Genomic DNA, 15399 nt, shown 5'->3' on the forward strand with positions numbered 1-15399 from the left:
CACCTTCTGTGTACAGTAGGAACTCGGGAGACCCCTGGAGAAGAGGAGAACGGAAGGCTGCCAAGCTGTCTGTACAGACAGACACAGCAAGACAATGAGAGAATCATCCCGGATTATACAGAGAAGAGCATGAGGGCCAGGTAGCCTACTCCTTAGCAGTAAATTTCCTCTGTACTAAAGATGTCTTCTCTTAAGCTGGGATCCCTCAGGAAATCTTCCTGAAGGAGGAAAATTTGAGGTTATAGGAAAACAAAACAAACATTGTTAAAGAGCTGAGCTGCAAACAGCTGGCCCTATTACTACTCAAGGGCCTGGAGCTGAGGGTTTGGAATTGTGTTGAATGATTTGGGATTTGGGATGTCTCCCATTAATCACTGTGGGGAGAGATGAATCTCTTTGTAGCATCTATAAATAATAAACTGCCCAACATCTAGCTGATGGGGTAAAGTCTTACTCTTCAACTGCATATTGGTATACTCTGCAAATTCAGCTCCCCTCATTCTCTGAGGCCAGCCTTCCAAATGAAATCACAGTATTCTACCAGCTAAACCTAGGCTTTCCCTCTACCCATCCTGTAACTTCTCCTGTGCAATTTTGCTTGCATTTATCTTTCCTGTTGTCCAAATCAATCTCCATGGAAACACAAGCCTGACTGAATTGTAAGCAGCAGTGTCCACTTAGGTAAAGAGGTGAGAATGGAAAGCACAGGTACGCACACCCACAGCAGCAATACCTCCCAGGAGGGCTGGGAGGCTGGAAGGCAGCTAGAGCTTCTTGAGCTATAATAGGCTCTGTGTGTGTGTGTGTGTGTGTGTGTGTGTGTGTACTGAGTCTTTGCAGTAATCGTCAAAAAAAAAAAAAGGGCTGGCGAGATGGCTCAGTGGTCTAAAGCACCTACTTGGAACAAGCTTGGCAAAGCACAGGGACCACGGTTCAATCCCCCAGCACCACATGCCAGCCAGCCCCGCCCCCTGGTGGGCTGAGCTGACCACACACACACACACACACACACACACACACACACACAATAAATAAATGTTTAAAAAAAAAATTGAGACAGTGTCTCCCCAAGACCTTAAATCTTGTGCAGCCTGCACCCAAACTTGTAGTCCTCCCGCCTCAGCCTCCTAGAGCACTGGGATTATACTCACGTGCCACCTGGCCCTGCTAATAGCTTTATTTTAAGAGGAGCCAAATTCCCAGAAAGTCGGCTACACTGAGCTAAGCCAGGATGAAAAAAGACCACGGATGTCTTTATAAGGCTACAAACAGAGAAGAACACACCTTGAAGCTGGTTCACTTTTGAGTCCTTTAAAGCTCAAGACAAGACGCAACCAGAGTGTTTGCGGAGCTTGGCGATACTAGACGCTGAGTAGCGGAGTGTCAAAGACGCCTCCTGGAAGCCGAAGCCGCACTTCCCGCGTTCCCTCTCCGCCGTGCCCCTCAAATGCAAGCTGCGCCAGGGTCAGCACCAAGACCGGCCCCAACGGCCCAGACCCCGGTGGTGGCCCGCCTTCCGCTGTGGGCTCGCCTGCTGCTGCGCCCCAGCTACCTGGACTGACGGCCCAGATGGCCACCGCGGCTGCAGGTGTGGCTGTGGACTCCGCCGTGGGGTACACACTGGGCCACACCATCACAGGTGGCTTCAGCGGAGGAGGAGGGAGCGGGAGTCCGCCAAGTCGACGTCACTTATCAGGAGCCCCAGGGGGCCCCTGCTACTTTGAGATCAATCAGTTTCTGGAGGGTGCGCAGAACCAGCCTGATGTGTGAAGCTCTGCGAAGGTTTTTCAACGAAGCGCTGAGGCTGTGCAGGGTGGCAAACGGCCTCCTCTAAGCCGGAAGTTCACCCTGAAGAACTGGGAAGTTGACCAGACCAAGTTACTTTAGCATAAATGTTATTAACACTAGAAGTGTAAAACCATTTAGTTCCACCTCTTCCTGTAGCTTCAGCTCTTCAGAACAGCCATGGAAGGTGTTCCCACCACACAGGTGGGCTACACTTGGGACACCTGTGGCCTCCTTAAGCCAGCTGCTTTGAGGTTATTAATTTGAATGAAGTGATTTGCGGTTTTCATCCAAAAAATAAAAATAAAAAAAAATAAAGCCCAGGATAGCAACCAAGTGCCTGCATTACATTTTCTGACCACTGGCCAAGTATCTCTTTTCTTAACCGCAGAAAGCTCAATATTTGTAGAACACAGGCAGAGAGGGACATCTGGTAGACCAGGTTCTGAGGAAGCATAGAAGAAACAAACAATAGGAAGGAGAGAAAGAAAAATCATAACCAGAAACTGTTCTTTTAAGAAAACTGCAACTCCAAAATACAAACTTATCCAGTTTTCCCTATCGATGTTTGCAAAGTGTGTTTATGCTGCTTTTGTTTGAGTTCATTATGCCCTGAATTCCTTAAAGATACTTTAAGTCCATAAATTAGAAGTCAAGGACAGGCACTGATCTTAAAGTAAAGCATTCCACCTTTTAAAAATGGTGGGGTAGGGGCTGGTGAGATGGCTCAGTGGTCTAAAGCACCTACTTAGAACAAGCTTAGCAAAGCACAGGGACCTCGGTTCAATCCCCCAGCACCACATGCCAGCCAGCCCCACCCCCTGGTGGGCTGAGCTGGCCACACACACACACACACACACACACAAATAAATAAAATAAATTTTAAAAAAAATGGTGGGGTAGCCTGGGGCGATAGATCAGTGGTCTAAGCGCCTGCCTGGCAAGTGCAAGGACCCGGATTTACTGCATGCCATGCAGGCCCTGGAATCCCAGGCACGCTATGCTGACCACCAAAACCAGGCGTGGTGGCACGTGCCTGTAATCCCAGTGCTGGGGAGGCTGAGAGGGGAGGATCACTGGGAATCCAAGCTATGCAGTGAGATCCTGTACCAAATAAATAAATAAATAAATAAATAAACAAATGATTTTTAAAAAATTAAATGGTGGGGCTCACACCGTCACCTGTAAAATGGACCACTCTTTCCGGAGGTGGTCATCTTTTTCCTGGAAACCAAGATAAGAGGGCGCATCCTATAGATTCACAAACTCACTACCCAGAATGCAGAGCCATTTCCTGCTCCAAACTGTGGTGCACCTCGCTCTTGTGGGCCCACATGCTATTCCTTTGAATGTGTGTTTTAATTTCTGCCTAATCAATCCCCTTATGGCCCATGTTGACGCATCCTGAAAATTCTAACATGGTAAGAGGCAGTGAACTCCCGCTCATTACACAGGTGGGGTGGGTTTAGGTTCTTTCTCCCCTTTGGGAACCTCTTTGGGCTCTGTGCAGGCACAGTTGCTGTCTCAGCAGCTGGCACTTCAGCCTGTCTTCCCCGTACAATTCTTTTGTTTGTTTTTGTGTTTTTGAGACAAGGTATTACTATGCAGGTCAGGCTGGCCTTGAGCTTACTTTGTAGCCCAGGCTGGTCTCAACTTGCAAGGATCCTCCTGCCTCGGCCCCCTGAGTGTTGGGATTACAGCCATGTGCCACCACACCCAACTTCCCTGTGTAGTTCTCTGCATGTCTCATCCACCTTTCTCCTTCTGTTGGGTTCTGAAGTCACGTGTCTCCCCAGCAAGTGGACCAGATTCCTTCTCAGCTTGGTATCCAGTCTGCGCCGCACCTGCATCCCCAGAGGCCTGAGAAAGGGGTGCTGGGTTGCGCACTGGCAACTCCAACGAGTCCTCTTCCTCCTATTTCTGTGTTGGTAGTTAGGTCCTGGAGCGGATTCCAGAGGCACTGAGGTCAGTGGAACTGCCCCAGCTAAAGCTAACAGCGTTCTGCTCAAGAGGGAGAGCCCTGCCTCTCAGGAAGATTACAGAAGAGGAGCAGCCTGAGGGGGTAGACTGCAAGCAGGTGTGGGAGGCGGCCAGCTGATGGAAGGGGCCTCCTGGTAAGCACAGCCATGGTGCTTTGCTTGAATTTGGTCCACTCACGCTTTGCCTGAGATGAGGGTGATGATTGAGTCCAAGTGCTGACCACAATCAGCAGAACTTGGGTTAGATTCTCAAACTTAACATGCATGCAGCATCTCTAGATTTCATGTTTAAACACAGATCTGCTCTCAACAGGCGTGACTGGGAGCCTGCACCTTTCTCAAGCTCCTGCTGATGCCCCTGGTCCTATCCACACTTTGAATAGCAAGAGGTTAGGTTTCTATTCCTGCCTTCATATCCCCAGTTGGGTTATGTCATTTTATCAAAACAATGTGGTAGGAGTGAGGGCCCAATTACAGCTTCCTGAATCATCCATTGTTAAAGCTGTTTCTTGCAAGTACATTGAAAAGGCCCCTCCTTATATCTCCCCATTGTGCAAGCCATGCATTTGCAACAAGATACTGTGGACACCGTAGCCACTGTGCAAAAACAACATCCCCCCAACCCCCAACCCCCACCCCCACCCCCATCTCCACCAGGTGGCTGCTGGGCTTCCTGGAGTAGGGAGTTGCCTGTGGCAGCGATGACAGCACCCATTGGTGCCCATTCTGCAGTGGGTGGGGGGCACTGAGGGGCAGCATGTTGCCTCCCACTGCTGTTCCTCCAGGTTAACGGGAAGGATGAGGAGGAAGCGGAGCGGAAGCTCCAGGCAGCAGAGACTGTTTCTCAATTTCCTTCTTGAGAGTTTCCAATGCAGGATAAGAAGAAGGCTGGAACAGAGGAAAAGGAGGGCTACACCCTGGAGGCTTCCTTTGGGCCAGGCTCCTCCCTTGCAGGAGGAGTGGAAACTTCAGATGTTAAAAGTGGTCTGTGGTTTACACCAGGCACTCCTGCAAGTGATATCTGGTGTTGTGTTAATTTTATAAAGGACAGAGCTTATTGATCTCATGGATTCTCACACTCTTACATAAAATGTCAATTAGGACCATTTCCCAAGATCATTTGGAATCTCTTCAAGGGTTGTGATTTAGACTTCTCAGCTAGAAGCAGCAGACATCAAGCGCGGGTCACGAGGTTAGGAGGAAAAGCTGGCCACAGAGAATCATTTTCTTTTTTTTCCTTTTTAAAAGAGTACAAATTAGAATTAAAACAAAAAATTACAAGTGATACAGAGTTTTCACTTAACAAAGTAATATGAGTTTCACAGTATTTGTTGTAATACACAGTGCTGCCTTCCAACAGTTACTCATATTATCAGATATATGCATATAAAATTGGAAGAAAAATGTTTAAGAAATTACAAAAACAAAAAGGAGAAACAATTGAAAAAAAGGAGACGAAACAAATTAAAGTATTAACTGCTTCTTTCCATAGGCCCGCAGAAATGCACAATACAGTTGTCCAAACCATCCTACTTACATACATAGGTAAATTTCTTTCCCCTACCAGAGACAGAAGGGGCTAAACTACCAACAACCCCATTTGACCTGTAGCCAGGTCAAGTGACTCTCCCGAAACCACAGAGTAAGAAGCCAAGCACAACTATGCAGGAGGCCAGGTCTGGACTCTCAGCTCTGTAATTATCTGGGACAGCAAAATATTTGCAGCCACAGAGCCAGGAGCTCAGCTGGTTCTTTCTAGCCCGCTGAATGTCACGAATCCAGGCTGCTCCTCACAGCAGCCTCCACTTGTCAGACTAAATCAAGGCATCTGTGCATCAAGCAGGGGAATCAGTTACCCACAGTCCTAGCGCTGAGGCCTCCGCCAGTCCCATGTGGTGCACCTGCCCAGGTCCCTGGGGTGTACCTGAGGGGATCCCAGAGCAGCGCAGGGGGCCTGGAGCAGCTCTCTGCCCATCTGCCAGGGCAGAGCGCCCACATGCCGCTGGGTCACACCTGAGTAGTCTGCAGCCTTTGCTTGCCCGGCCTTTCTGCAGGGTTGGAGGCAGCGGAGCAGCCTGCTTTGGTGGAGGGTGACTGCCGGAGCTGGTCTCTGAGGCCAGGACCTGAGACTTCTCCGTGAGCTTTCAGAATCTCTCACCTTCATTTGCTTTTCTCCTTCTTGGCACAACTCTCATCCAGTTCCTCTGTAGATGAAAATCACACACACACACACACACACACACACACACGGGGTGGGGGTTATAGCTTAGTGGTATAAGTGCCTGCCTGGCAAGCACAACATCCTGAGTTTGATCCCTGGTACCAGAAAAAGAAAATTACAGGGCTCATGTGCCTGCAGAATCAACATAGTCTTGCAGGAATAAAAAGCAAACTCCAGTTCTGAGTGCTGTCAGGCTGTCACAACACCTACAGGCTGGGATTGGGACACAAACACACCCCTTGACCTGTGGGAGGCAACAGTCTCCCTGGACAGAGAGCACCTGATGTTTTCACGCTGTGATGTGACACCGAGTCACACAGGACTTTGTGAGATGAAACGGGAGTATCAGGGTACCCTAGCATTGCAGGCTGAGGGGACAGAGATTCCCTGCAGGATTTCTGGGATGACAGGGTGGCTGCCTCTCAGGTCTTGCAAGGTGCAGAGAAGGAGAGTGGGGTGAGCAGCATGGGATGAGCCAGCAGGCAACAAAAGGGGGCCAGAAAGGGAAGTGCAGACCCTATCCTGACGGGATGCAGGGATCTAGAGGGGCTAAACAGGAAAGTGCCACTTGGGGTTGCTTTCTTAGGTGGACTGGAGGCAGAAGAGCTGGAGGTCTCAACAGAGGAGCAGCAGCTCCTGAAAACTGGCTGCATTATTAAGAGCAGGAGCCACCTTCTCCAAAGTGGGCGTCCCGGGGCTCCAGTTCTCCTCCGCGCGCACCTGCCCTCTGCGGCTCTCTGGGCTCGCTGCGTCCCATGGGCCCCGGCCTGGCCTTTAGGTCCAGTGATCAGTTGTCTGAGCTTCCCCATTCTGCTTTCAGCTATTCCGTTGCTCCTTGGCGCCCTGGGAAGCAGCGACTGCCTGGGAGGCAGGCTCCGTGCTCCCGATCGATTGACGGGAGCTCCTAAAGAGCTCAGAAGTTTTCCAGTGGTTCCAAAACTGGTCCACGCTCCAAAATCCTCCGTCAAGTTTTTTTTTTGTTTTATTTTGTTTTGTTTAAAATGCAGCCAGTTGGGATTTACCCCAGGGCTGACTGAATCAGAGGGCCTGGGCGTAAGCTTCAGGAAGCCTGGCCATTTATTGTTAAATCTCTCTTCCAGGTAATTTTGCTGAGCAGTCATAACCACTGATCCTTACAGGAATGCTGAGCTGGGATTTCCCTGGTGACTTTTCCTCTGTATAAGAGATGGGGGTCTGGGTCATAGACACAGGACGGTCGGAAACATCACCAGAGAGCACGGGACTGTGTTTGGTAGAAGGGGACTCTGAGCTGCAACCTGTCACCAGCCCGCAAGGAAGAGCTGGGATGGGTGGAGGCAGGGAGAGCAGGGCATGTGGGCTGGTGGGGAAGGCCGTGCCCCCCGAGAGGGCAAGGTGCCTCATCTGCTGGGGTTATACAAAATCCTTCTGTCTCAGCAGTGTCTTGATTCCTCTGTTCAAGTAGGGATGGCGGCTGTGATGAATGAAAGTCATGATCCACGGTGCTGTGCACCAAACGTAAGCCTCCAGCAGTGTAGTTTAAGTACTGAGACAAAGGCAAGCCAGGCAGGGCTGCCAGTGCATGTCTCCAGAAACAGCTCCTGTGAGCCTTCGGCCACCCTGCAGGGACTCCAGGAAGTGGCAGTCCTGTTGAGTCACGCCTGCCACCTCACACCCTGGGGGATGGGACTTCGTGGAACTTGAGAGCATCAATTTCTCTTAGCAAAGACTGTTCCCAGGAACCTAGTTACTATGCATTTATAGAGCTAATTCTGGGCCAAGTACAGTGCAGCTTCAAACATGAAAATATTAACCATCTTCCCGGGAAGACTTCATAATTGTGTGTAAAAGTGAACACGTTCAAGTCTTGGCACATATAAGATAACACTACAAGAGAGATTTTGTTTTGTTTGTGCTAGAGAGTAAACAGAGGCTCATTCCTGCCCTTCTTTTGTTTTTTCTTTTTGGATAGTGGCTCATTAAGTCCCAGGCTGGGCTCAAGCTTGTGACTTTCCTGCCTCAGCCTTCCTAATCGCTCAGATCCCAGTGATGTGCCACCACAGCTCTCTTAGATGGTTCTGTGTTTATCCAAGTTACTAGATTCCAACCACTTAGCCAAAGAGCAAGCATTGGCAAGCACTGTGGGTAGCATTTAAAAATTCAAAGCAAAACCTTTGTCCCCAAGAAGTTTATGAACCCTACAGGAAGAAGACAGGACACAGATATAGGGACTATAAAAATGGTAGAGGCTGGGAGGCTGAGTGAGTCAGTATCAGATTACAAATGATTCAATGTGTGTGCTGAGCATCAGTAAGATTTGTACTGAAATATCCAACTGTTTTCATATAGATCTCAGTGACTTTCAGGAATTCAGCTCTGGGGCCTACCCAGGAATCTATGCTTCTTTTCTGAACAGTAGTAAGGAGAGATGCGACTTCATAGTAACAGAATCTGGTGTGCCAGTGACGTGAGCCCTTAAGGGGGCTTTGTGCTTCGTCCTCTGAATTATTGTAAACAGCAGGAACTAGAAGTTCACGAACCTGGATGTGTGGGAGGAACTTTCTCCCACCGGGAGAAAGACTCTGTGAGCCCTGTGGCTGTGAGCTGGAAGAGACTGCTTAGAAGAAGTGGGAGGGAAGGGAGGCCAGGGGGCAGGGCGAGGAGGCCAGGGCCTAGCTGCACCCTGTGGGCACACACAGTCACGGGCTTTGCTGCAGGCCTCTCTCCTTGCGCTCACCCAGCCTGGGGCCCAGCCAGTGCCTTGGAGTCTCAGGGGTCTCCACCTGGCAGGCCCTGTGCTGCACTCCGTCACAGCCCTCCGTGTCTTTATCTGAAGGCCTGGGCTCCCGCCCCTCCTCCTCCGAGGGGAGGCCTCCCAGGTGGAGGCAGCAGGGGAGCTCACCTTGAGGACATGCACTGTCCCTGCATTGACTCAGGGGCTGTACTCCATCTCCTTGACCTGACGGTTCATAAACTGCCCAGTGGGCCTTTGTTCTAGGCGCTGCACTGCCCAACCTGACCTGCACCTCTGTGCTGACCTCCCTGGGTTTAGACTCTGGCCCATGTCAGGTTAGCAAGGTAGGCTCAAGGCTTAGCTCTTTTGCCTCTTTGCCTCAGTTGGCTGCTCCCAGCCCATCTGGCAGCTGAGTGTTTCTCCCGCTGCGCTCCTGACAGGAGCGACTCTACCCCAACACAAGCACTCGGAGGATGCCCCACCTTTGTGGGAAGCAATGGCTTCTTCTCCCCGTGCTTCTATACTCTGACCTCTCTCTCTGTCCTCACACTTGACCCCATCAGAAGCTGCTCACAATCCCGGGGGCTGCTTACAATGTGGACTTGCTGGCCCTGTTCCATCCAGAGGTCTTGATATAGTCAGCCTGGGGTGAGGTCCAAAATTATGCATTTCTACCAAGTTCCCAGATGTGGCTGATGGGAAGCACTGGATTAGACTGCAAACTACCAAAGGGTGACAGGAAGAGAAAAAAGATACATAAAGGCAGGTGGCAGTGTTTATTGGGGCAGAGAATGAAGTCCAGGGGCTGGCCGTGGAAGGGTGCCCCTTTCCATCCACCTTCCATCTCTCCTGACTTTAGGCCCTTCTAGAAGTTTCCCAGTCACTTTTAAAGTCTGCCCCCTGTTGGAGGTGGGCACCTGGGCACCTGCAGGGGCTTTCTGCAAACTGACATTAGAAAGGCACAGAGCTGCTTTCTCTCTCAGTGCTCCTCACATCTGCTCTCCCGTTCAGAGTGCTGCTGCTGCCTGGCCCTCTCCCTTGGGGGCTGGAAGCTCCTGAACTAAAGGGATTAAGGAGCGTTGGGGCTAAGCTGCAGTCACCTCACCCACCTATCTCTCACTTCCTCTGAGCACTCACCCAGGCTGGCAAGGCCAAGCACATTGACACCCCAAGTAAGGCAAGAGAGTGGGCAGCCCCAGAGCATAAGGAGAGGGAGGTGGATTGCAAACTCCAGAGCTCACATGCACTGGCTCCGCTCACCTTCCAAGGTCCCGTTCTCCCGAGTCATCGGGGGTATGGACTTGTGTTCCCAGTCTCCAGAGCTGAATGCGGGTCATGGTGCACTAACGTGGCATCCACATGCAACAGCACAGACTTGAGCCAGACAGGGAGAAAGAAACTGAGAGAAGGAATAAATTTAGCTTGTTCTCTCCGAGGGGAAAACTCAGGAGCTGATCTGAAATGACGGCCTCTCCGAGTCTGCTCACTGTTTACCCAGTGTCGTTTGGCAGGGGCAAGATGAAAACACAAGTGCTGCACCTGGGGGCCCAAAGCTACTCCAGGGGCAGCAGCAAGTTTAGGAGAAGCCAGCAGATTGGCCAAATGAAGAGGTTGAAAGCAAAAAGGTTCCAGGACAGGAAGGGCCCAGCTGGAGCAGTGGCCCCACTGCCTGTCTCCAAGACAGTCCCAGCTGCCTGGCCACCCACTGGGACAGCCCCTTGATCTGCATGCCTCCAAAGAGCCACCAGCCCGCTGACCAATTGCCAATCTACTGCGAGCTTCTTGCTGACACCAATGGAGGCAAATGCAAATCGCGCCATCCCACGTGTAGATTCATCTCAGGCTCCTTTTATTGCTCTTGTGAGCTCCAGACAAGAGAATCAGAGGCGGTCCATGATTGCCTGTATCAAAAGTCTGAAAATATTTTCTAGGGAAGCAGGTAGAGTCCAGGGTTCATGGCCTTTCATTCTGACCCTTGCCTTTATTCCTGGGTGTGAGCCCCTTCTGCAGTCCCATCCCGCAGAGCCCTAGGTGGTGGGCAGGGCTCCCACCCCCTGGAGAGGTGGGTGAGGCCCTGGACACGCTTCCTGAAGCCACAAGGAAAGCTGATTCAACCGCAGCTGCTTCCTGGAATTGCAGCGTCAGGCTGGCACTGAACGGTATTGTTCCAAGGCCACTGGAGCTGTTACGACATTTCTGCTTCACCCCATTGGACCTTACTGTAAGTCAAAGCAGAAAGTGACTCAAACCATGAATTTCTGAGCAATCAGGCATGAGATTCCAGCCACAATGTTTCCAACATGCCTGAAGAGCCCTCTTAGGCCCGGGGGTCCAGTCATCCCCACAGCCTCTATGCCGGCTCAGCCTGGCCGTGCTTGGTCTGGTGGGCAGGCCAAGTCATGAGGAAGCCAGAGTTCAGTGCCAGGAAGTCCAGAAGGGCAGATTCGCCTAACAGGACAGTCAGCTGAGAGACGAGTGGGGATCTGAGCTTGCTGTGACCCTACATTTCACAAAGATGCTTTCTCTGGCCTGTCCTGCAATCCAGCTGATCGGAATTAGTCCTGGCTTTTTTTTTTTTTTTTTCCCAGAAATAAGGCGAGTGTCCCTTTGTGCTTTGGAAGTGCCCCTGCCTGACCCCAGTTATCTCCTTTCTCCTTTGCACAAAGGAGACTTCCTTCTCTCGCTATCTTTGCTACCTGATTGCTTTCATTCAGTAAGAGGGTCCCAGTGGGGGGCCGAGGCTGTGCAGAGGGAGTGGGAAAAATTCTCAATTCAACAAGTGCTGCCTCTTAAGACAGACCACAGTGGGAAACGGCAGCCCCACCCCAATCCTGGCACTATTTACTGGGCTCTGCCCTTCCTGACAAATGGAAGCTAAGGAGGAAGGGGTTATCTGAGGAATACAGTAGAGGGGACTCTTGGATGAGCTGGCAAAATCCCTGCTTCCTTGACTGGTGACTTGTGGACTCTTTACACAGAGAAATGCTAAGCAGAAGGACCCTACTGTTAAAACAAATCCATCAGTTATGCTAAATGATACTGTAATTTGTTCTGAGCATTAGGAGTTTACAAATTGTCCCTTTTAAAATTTATCACAACCTTATGAATATTATTACTACTGCCTAAACATCCTTAAGTCTAAAATCCAAAGTCCCAGATGCTCAAATGGTGACATGAAACTCCTGGGAAAATTCCACATCTGACCTCATGAGATAGGTAACAGTCAAAATGCAGGCTCACTAAAAATATTATACCCAAGGTAATTAATTACCTTTAGGCTATGTGTATTGGGTGTGTATAAAATATAATTATTTTGTGTTTTGCTTGGGTCCCACTGCAAGGTACCACATTATGTATCTGAAAATATTCAAAAATCAGAAAAAAACCTAGAATCAGAACCACCACTGGTCCAAAACATTTCAGAAGGGTTACTCAACCTGTACTGTCACCTATGCACAAAGGCAGTGAGAGTTGGGCGGGCCTAACAATCGGCCCCAGGTGGATGCATCCCTGGGCCTCACACCTGGCTTTCAGGACTCCCAGTGCACATTCCTCAGAGGCCGCAGTGGGTATTTGGCAGTTACGCTTGGCCCATGGTTGGAATTGAGAAGACCGTTCTGGGTCTCAGGGAGTGAGTTCTCAAAATCCCATTTGGGACCCAAGAACCACCCTTTCTTAAGGCTTCTAGGGTTCCCCATGGCCAAAGGCTCCTCGAGGAGGGGGGAGACTGACTCCAACAGCATGTCCACCTGATCAGCAGCCTTCCTTCCCCCTCATCCCTCACTCATTCCTCGGTCCTTTACTTTCTTCTCCATCCTCGTCCTTCTTGGGAGAACGACTACTTCTCCAGTCCCAGGAGACAACATCATAACTGATCCAAGACACTGGCTCAGAGCCACTTGTGTTGTCTTGTGACAACAATGCACCCATCCAGGCTTCTGCAAAAATCTCCACAGCAGCACCAGGAACCCTTCAGGAGCTGGGGCTCTGCTCCCATTTCCTAGATCAAGTAGCTGAGGTCAAGGCAGGTCGTGTGGTCCTACACTGGCCCAGGGGACAGGAGGACAGAAGCCAAGACGCTCCTAAGAAGGGCCTTGACATTTGGAGGGAAAACCCAGGCCTCAGGGCTGTTCTCCTTTTGTCTCTGGAGTTGCTTATCTGGTTTGGTCCTTGCATTACCTCTGGGGAAGTTAGTGTTCTGATAGTCACCATTATCCTCACGTTACAGAAACTAAGGTTTCACTATCCACCTTCCCCAGCTCCTCCCAATGACAACATTCAGCAGAGCAGACCCAGGAAGAATCTAGTTCTGCTTGATTCCAAAGACCATGGTTTCCACTACTTCACTATTTTTACTATTCCCAGGGAGATGTTGGTAAACACCCTTAAAAACATGCATATAGGTTATAATAACATGTATATGCTGCAGAAACATTATTATATAAGCATATAATAAAACTTCTGGGTCTTAGCACTTACCCACATCCTGGTGCACAGATTCGCACCACAAGCAAATTTCAGCTGCCACTGTGAGCTGAGTGGACATTAACTTGGGAAGAGATGCGCATGGACTGCTCTTACGAGCCCGTGGGAAGCACCCCAGCAAAGCACTAGGAAAGGGGGCAAGTGCTCACACTTGGCCTTTGATGCTAATAAATGGTTTCCCAAGCTCCTTAGCATGTAGTGTAGCTCTTAGACTAGATCTTTACACGGAGTTCTACATTGCTAGGAGGGGTGCTCAGCCCTTGTTCCTGGAAACCAGTAGGGGTGAGCGAACTGCTGGGGCCTCCTCCTGCCTCTGTGATGCAGCTTCTGGAAGTAGAAGTCCCAGGGAACTTTTTTTTGTTTCTTAAATCATTCTGCATGGTGGAGGGCCAGGAAGCCACCATTTATCTGTTCTTGATATCTGAACTGCCACACATTTGTACGTAGTGCTGAGACCTTTGGCAGTGGGGAACCTGAATCCAGGACTGTGTGGTACAGGGACAGCAGGGGTCTGGGCATGGTGCCATCCCTGCTTGGCAGGCCAGAGAAGAGCCGCAGTTGTGGTATGTCTGCTGGGTCCACTCCAGGCTGGGGATGCTGGCCTCTCAAGCGAGAAGTCTCCTGTCCCTCATCCCTACCCAGAGCTGTAGATGGCGAATGTCCAGCGATGGTCAACACCTTCCGTCCAAAGGAAGTCCGTCACCCATTTTGGTACCTCTATGAAAAAACTTATTTTTATGCTAAAACAAATTCCAGGACCCGTGTTGCTGGGGGCATGCATTACAAGACCAGTTCCTTTCCACACAGTAGGCCCTGCAGCCAGGACAGACCAGCGTGTCTGTTTCCTTCACTGTGTCAAATACCTGAGAAAAATCTCTTTATGAAGAGGAAGTTTATTTTGGCTGAGTGTCAGAGCCTTAGTGCGGGGTCATTTGGCCCAGTTGTGTGTGTGGCAGAGGAAGAATATTACCTGTGGCAGGCAGGAAACAAAACAGGGAAGGGCTGGAGTAGCAATGTCCCCCCAGGGGCGCACCCCCAGTGCGCCCACTTCTTTCCACGAGGCCCCACCTCCAAGGTGTACCATCACCTTCAAAAAATGTCTCTTTGGGGACCAAGACCTGACCCCCTGGGGGGACATTCAAGCTCCAAACACTGCAACCAGATCGTGCTACAGGGGCCAACAGCAGGCCAACTCTCAGCTGAATTGAGCAATAGCAGTAAAAGTGATAGCAATTATTCATTCTTCATTCAAAAGTGTCCATCAAGGGTTGGCTGGGGGTACATGTTGGTCACTTGTGGGCCAGACTGTCACCTGCCCAGGCACCCTCTCTTTATCATGGCCCTCACTGGAGGAAAAGGTCTCTGGCCAGCATTGGGAGCCCCAGCTCACAGCTGCTGCGCACACTGTGCCCCCTCCCCTGCCGGCCAGAGCGACCAGCATTTGCAGAGCAGCACAGGTGATCCCCTCAGCGGCTTGCCACGCACAGATGGTCTCGACTCGGTGCTCCCACCAAACTACTTTTCAGCTTTTCGGTGGTAGGAAAGGGATGCACTCACTCGCAACTTTGAGTTTTGGTCTTTCCCCAGCAGCAGTATGCGCACAAGTCAGTCTCTCAGTGGTGGGCAGCTGCCCATGTGAACATGACGAGAGACGACTGAGAAACAGTGTGTTGTGTTGTGTTGTTCAGATACAGTAGGTCAGGTATAGCAAAGACACTTCGGATTGGCGATATTTTCAACTCTCAGTGGGTTGATTAGAAAGTAATTCTCAAGTGAGGAAAGTCTGTATTTGCTGGTGGTCACGATGTGGAACTGTTCTCCTCGAGGCCAACGTCAGGCACCTCCTCACTTGCCCTGTGATGTGTCCTCAGGGTCACGTCTCTCTATGGTGGTGTCTGGAGCTGCACCCCGTTTCCCAGGCACAATCTCGCCAAGGCTGAGTTTGGTGGAGCTTACCTGTTTCTCATCTGAGGTGCCACCACGCTGGGGCCCAAGATTGCATCTTTATTTTTTTGCCAGCTACTGCAGGCTGTCATTGTGTGGCCACTTGACTCTAAGCTCCAGGATCGGGGTGACTATGATTCTTGCTCACCGTTTTGTCTCTGTCACTTAGAAACAGGACTGATAAATCCTAACAAATACGTGTGGGATGAATAGACATATTGGATACGTCTTCTTTGCCCCTGCCTACCTTTTCATTTTTGCTTTCAGTCTGG

At 50.5% G+C, this 15399-nt stretch overlaps 1 pseudogene; it reads right to left on the minus strand.

Annotated features, from left to right (window-relative positions):
* The window catches only part of LOC101586427, a 59827-nt pseudogene extending 49841 nt beyond the window's left edge, over window positions 1-9986 (minus strand).
* Window positions 9987-15399: the final 5413 nt, after the last annotated feature.

This window comes from Octodon degus, unplaced genomic scaffold (assembly GCF_000260255.1).
Source record: "Octodon degus isolate 3935 unplaced genomic scaffold, OctDeg1.0 scaffold00007, whole genome shotgun sequence".
Taxonomy (NCBI): domain Eukaryota; kingdom Metazoa; phylum Chordata; class Mammalia; order Rodentia; family Octodontidae; genus Octodon; species Octodon degus.